This window comes from Sander lucioperca, chromosome 18, assembly GCF_008315115.2.
Source record: "Sander lucioperca isolate FBNREF2018 chromosome 18, SLUC_FBN_1.2, whole genome shotgun sequence".
NCBI classification, from domain to species: Eukaryota; Metazoa; Chordata; class Actinopteri; order Perciformes; family Percidae; genus Sander; species Sander lucioperca.
This window is the reverse complement of record NC_050190.1, coordinates 4,008,307-4,014,372: the sequence shown is the minus strand read 5'-3', so window position 1 is coordinate 4,014,372 and position 6,066 is coordinate 4,008,307.

Sequence of the window (6,066 nt, the reverse complement as noted above, 5' to 3'; positions counted from 1 at the left end):
CTGCCGGAAGTATTTTCTGAAGAATAGTTCCGACTTCTGGAAAGAAAGAAAACTTAAAAAAAAGACAAAAAAAACAAAAAACAGATGAGAAGTGTTTTATGACTTTTATCAGTAAAATACCCTCGTTTTTTCTCGCGCGTTGAAATACAGTATGCATTTTAATTTCAGACAAAATTACAACATATGCATGTTCCTTACAGAGGTGGAAAAATAGGCCCTTCAAATATTTTACTTAAAGCTGCAGTATGTCGTTTATTGTTGGCATCATTGCTAAAAAAAATCATAATAAGCTTTCAGAATATTGTAATTCGAATGGTTTTAGAGAAAACTACACTTCAGCACCTCCTTTTGGCTCTGTTTCAGGCTTCAGAAAATCTAGCACGCACACAGACTTTGACCAATCACAGGTCATTTCAGAGAGAGCGTTCCTATTGGCTGTCAAAACAATATAGTCAAAGGCTCAGGGCTGCAGCTAATTCAAGGCAAAACTATTAGATTAGAGAATTTATTGTCATCCATCTAAATACAGTACATACAGTACAGTAATGACATTGTGTAAAAAGGTTGTCCAGTTTAATGTCCATGAAGTTTATGTTTTCTCACGCACAGTCTTCGGCATCTCTTTGTTTGGATGGCAGCAGCCTGCTACACAGACCAGAGGACGAAGCTGCGGCACTGCCTACTGCTGCCATCCGAACAAGAAAACTGGCTAATTGTTTTTTGCAAAATACCTACTGCAGCTTAAAGTAAAAGTAGTAGCAATACTACAATGTAGAACAACTCTATTACAAGTTGGAGTCCTGCATTTAAAATCATATTTAGGTAAAAGAAATATAGTATTAGCACCAAAATCTTTTTGAAGTACCAGAAGTAAAAGTACTCATTATGCAGAATGGCCCAAATTATTGTTAAAAGTTAAAATTAAAAGTTTTTTGAAAAAATTAAAATGCAGACTTGCAGCAACTCTGGTGGCATTGACGCGTACTGAGCTCAGGCTCATACACCGGAGGGGTAAGGTATAAGGTAAAATTAATTGGTTCATAAAAAGTGGTCTGTGTGGTTTGATTGGTGGGAGTTTTTACAGGATTACAGCAGCTACAGATGACAGACCTTTATACTCCTTTTTCAGAGCCCATACGTTATTTATTGCTGTCAGGGTGTAAAGACCATTTCAAACAATATATAAAAAAGTGCGTATTGGTGTTAAATAAATGTTACCAACCCTGCCCTTAATGTTGCAGCTGGTCAAGGTGGGGCTGATTTCAATTACTTTATATACTGCTGATTAGCTTAACCTATAACAATGTATAGGTATTTTTTTTCGTAAGATAAAAGCAGAGATTGATTTGGTAAATATGGATGATGCTCAAAGACTGAGATGGCTGTTCACATGTGAAACATATAAATTAGCCAATTATCTTGAGAAAGCCTGGGAGAAGAGGAAAAAAGCTCTTTATTGAGATGATCTGTAGATGAGGATTTGTTTGTATATGCTGTGTGTGTGTGTATATATATATGTGTGTATGTATATATTTGTATTCATGTATTTCTCCGAATTATTTGTATACGCGACCGGAAGACGTTTGCTAAATAAGTTTGTGGTGTCTTGTAATCCCATGTGGGATGGGCCAAATGTTTAGCATGACACAGAAATACAATTTAACTAACTAACTAACTATTGGTGTTTTGTATTGTATTAGTTGACGTCTATTTTGTATTAATAATCCTAAGCAACTACAGTTGTCAAATGAATGTAGAGAAGTAAAAAGTACTATATTTGCCTGCAAATGTAGTGAATTAGAAGTATAGCATAAAGTGGAAATACTCAAGTAAAGTACAAGCACTTCAAAAATTGTACTTAAGTACAGTACTTGAGTAAATGTACTTAGTTACTTTCCACCACTAGCTCCTTACCGTTAACCTTGTTTATATTTTTGGCATGTGTATATTTTGGATTTCTGTAATATTCTTGTACTTTATCATACTTTTTACTGCAACTGCTGCACAACAATTTCCCTGGGGTTAAATAAAGTTCTATCTTATCCCCCCAATTTTTTTATTCTATGAAGCTAGTTCTAATCTAGGCTTTGATCAAATAGATTTACTGGGTGATCCAAAGGGCTGCTTTGTAAATCATGTATAGTCATGCAAACGATTCATCTTTTAATCAATTAGTCGATAAATAGAAAAAGAATCAGCAACTAGGACAAACAAAAAAATCCTGGTTCCAGCTTCACAAATGTTTATAGACAAAACAATTGATCGATTATGAAAATGATTGTCAGTTGCATCCCTAATGACATGCCTAGAGCATTTACATGGCTCACAGTAAACACATTCCACATCATTTACATATTAGACAGTAGGCAGGCAAATGAAGGGGACGGTGCTGTTTGATTCTCTCCAGTTTCAAACCTATTCCTTCTGTACTGCGGTACGTATCACAGAGGAAACATTGTATTGGACATGTCTATTTTATTGACAGTGTTTACAAATGGGAAGTCCGTGAGGGACCATGACTGTGTTGCTTCATCAACTAAATGGTATGCAGTAGTTTTTAATGTTTTCAATCACACCTGTGCTTTTGGGTCTATTGGTCAGGGTTCCTGTGTGGAATGGTGGTGGGATTTAGGGGGGTAGCATTAACCTCAGTTTGTATTTGCACCTGCTGCTGAAAGCCTTTTGCTGTTAGGTTAAATGTAATACGTTACATTAATTAATTAAACAACACTCCTTCCATGTTTGGTGTGGAGAATAATTACTGTATCTTTTAGATCCCAGATTAGTGAAGAAATCTAATCAGCTGTTTTTTGGTTCAAACAAGTCTACCGAAGAATTAAAAAAAAATATCTGTTGTTAGGTTTCTGAAATACATCATTAAGGCAGATTAAACTAATTTCCAAAAGTGAAAACTAAAACCTTCATGGCAGCATCACCAGCATAGATAATTACTGATAATTACACTAATTTGACTCAAAGGGTGTTACGTGTCGTAGTCTCGGCATTAGAGAGAGAAAAAACACAACTTAATGACTCTAAAGGTAGCTTCTAAATATGTCAGTGACAAGGGTATAATTTACATTGTGTATTTTGACACTTAATTCAACTTGAAATTTATCAACTTTGACACCTAAACATAGAGAACACACATCATTTTAAGACCCTGTTAACATCTGGCTTTGAAAACATCATCTGCATTAATATACACAATGATATCCAATTGTATTTACACTTGGTGTTTTGGTGTATCCTCATTTTCTGCTATTTGTAATCTGTCAAGATCCATGATTCACTGTTATTGACTCCTTAGAATAGTATAAAAAGTTGCATGGTCACATTATTCACCCTGTAATCAATACAAATCATTAGCCAAAACATTTGTCGAAATGTCTGTTAGTATAAATAAGACAGAAGAAGGTGGAAATAAGACAAATTACACCAAATTTACAAATCTGTTGAGTCAAATCAAGTCAGGTCAATTGTATTTATATAGCCCAATATCACAAAATCACAAATTTGCCTAAAGGGGCTTTATAATCTGTACAGCATATGTCAACCTCTGTCCTTTGATACACTTCATGTATTAAAGCTAAAGTAAAAGAAAATGGCCTGTGTGACTGACATTATTTATATATGACATTAGATTGTTACTGATGCATTAATGTGTAAGCCACATTTTTACTGTTGTAGCTGCTCCAGGTGGAGCTTAGTTTTAACTTCTTTATATACAGTTCATATATATATATATACACACCATTTAGTGCAGTGGTTCCAAACCTGGTGATCTGGGTCCCTCCAACGGGTTACAAGATAAATCTGAAGGGTCATGAGATGATTAATGAGAGAGGGAAGAAGAAAAAAGCAGTTCTGCTAAACAAATTTGGGTCTCTGCTGAAACTGCGAACAACTCAAACAAGGGACCCAACTAGGGCTGGGCGATATGACCTAAAAATAAAATCCCCGATTTTTTCAAAAAAAAATCCGATTTAAGATTTAAATCGATTTTTTTCTCCCCCTACTTAAAATCAATCTGCAGATGACAAAGAAATTGTTCAAAACAAGTTTTAACTTTATTTTGTTTTGATTCACACACGCACACACATGGGGCATGTATACCATTATGATTATTCATGCCAATTTTGTGGAAATATAAATTGGTTTGAGTGTTTTCCCTTTTTTTGGATGGGGGGTGCTATATATTCAACAACAAACAAACGGATGCGTGAGATAAAGCTTTTCACTATACAGGTAATTCACTTCTCGTTCCTCGCTAAAAGTTCAAATCATTTTAACGTTATTGGGAAACCTTGCCCCTATTTTCACCTGTTGCTGAGTAACGTACATTAACATCCCATGGTCTCTTGAATGTATACCTGTAGCAAGCTCCTTCGTAGTAACTAGCGGTAGAAACAAACGTCGAAGAGGAGCTCCGTGCTACAGAGCGGCGATTGCTAGTTGTTTAAGCCGCTACAGACCTCCATCACAGCTCGGTCGTATCAGCGGCATTTAGTAGATGTGGTGAGCCGCAAAAGAGTTCCTCAACACCGCCTCTGGTGCCCCGCATGGTGGTCCTTTAGGTCAGCGGTAGCTGGTGGTTCAGTTATCCGAGAATAGGTGACTCTCAGCCGGGGACAGAGCACCGCGAGCTGCCGGTCATTTCGGATATCGGAGATTACGGATAAGTAAGTAATGAAACTACTAGTTAAGAAAAGAATTAATGTTAGTCCCTGTCGCTGCCATGTTGTTTGTGTATCTCTATGGCAAACGCGCGGGGGGAGGGCTGAGCCCGTTCGGAGCTATGGGAGCCCAGAGGGGAGCGTCGGCGGATGTTAAGGAGAAAATCGATTTTCATTTTAACAAATCGACGTTAACTACACATTCGAGTTAATCGATAAAATCGATTTATCGCCCAGCCCTAGACCATAGGTTCACAATCTTTTTTCAGCCAAGGAGCATTTGCAAGATAGAGAATGTGCCAGGGACCCCCATGTCCCTTGGAATAATTTTATGTAACGTAAACCTATATTTTTCTTTTTGGAACCACTGGATTAATCTTTAATAATGCATTGTATTGTATTAGATTATCATATGTTTCATACATGAAACATCTTAGTCTGAAAAAAAAGAACTATATCTGACAGATACATGTAGTGTATCTGAGTATAGGAGTGTAGGAGAAACAAATTTCATCTGTTGTAAAGACTAGTTTTTACCAATTAAGAATAATTTCCAAACTCAAGTCTGTTCTGTCATACAATGATCTGGAAAAAGACATCCATGCTTTCATAACCTCCCGCCTAGACTACTGTAACTCTCTCTACTTTGGTCTCCCTCTGACTCTGGTGGCACGGCTTCAGATGGTTCAAAATGCAGCAGCTAGGCTGCTCACGACAACAAAAAAGCTAGCCTCCTTGGACTGGCTTCCAGTCCAGTCTAGGATACAATTTAAAATACTGTTGATGGTTTTTAAATCTCTTCACGCCCTGGCCCCCAGCTACATAGCAGATATCATTCATCCCCATGTAGCTCACAGGTCCCTCAGATCCTCCAGCCAAGGCCTCCTCCATGTCCCACGGTCCCGGCTTAAGCAAAAAGGTGACAGAGCCTTTTCTGTTGCTGGTCCTCATCTGTGGAACCAACTGCCACCAGACATCAGAAGTGCCCCTTCAACTGTGATATTCAAAGCCAGGTTCAAAACTCACCTTTTTACATTGGCCTTCCCAGCATCTTAATTGTCTTATCCTGCTATGTTTGTAAATAAGTGTTTGTCTTTTGATGTCGTTTTAGCCTAAATCACTGATTTGTAAGTGTATTTTATTTTTATTTTATGACCCTATGGCTAATGCGCTATGTACAGCACTTTGGTCAGCGCGAGCTGTTTTTAAATGTGCTATAGAAATAAACTTTACTTACTTACTTACTTACTAGTGAAGTATAAAGTACAATATATCAGTGGGAGTGGAATAGGTTGAAGCTCCTCATTGGTTATGTGCACAACAATAACAAGTAAAAGCAAAATCTAAATCTAAAGTTAAGACAGGGTAAAACATATAAAATATAAATAAG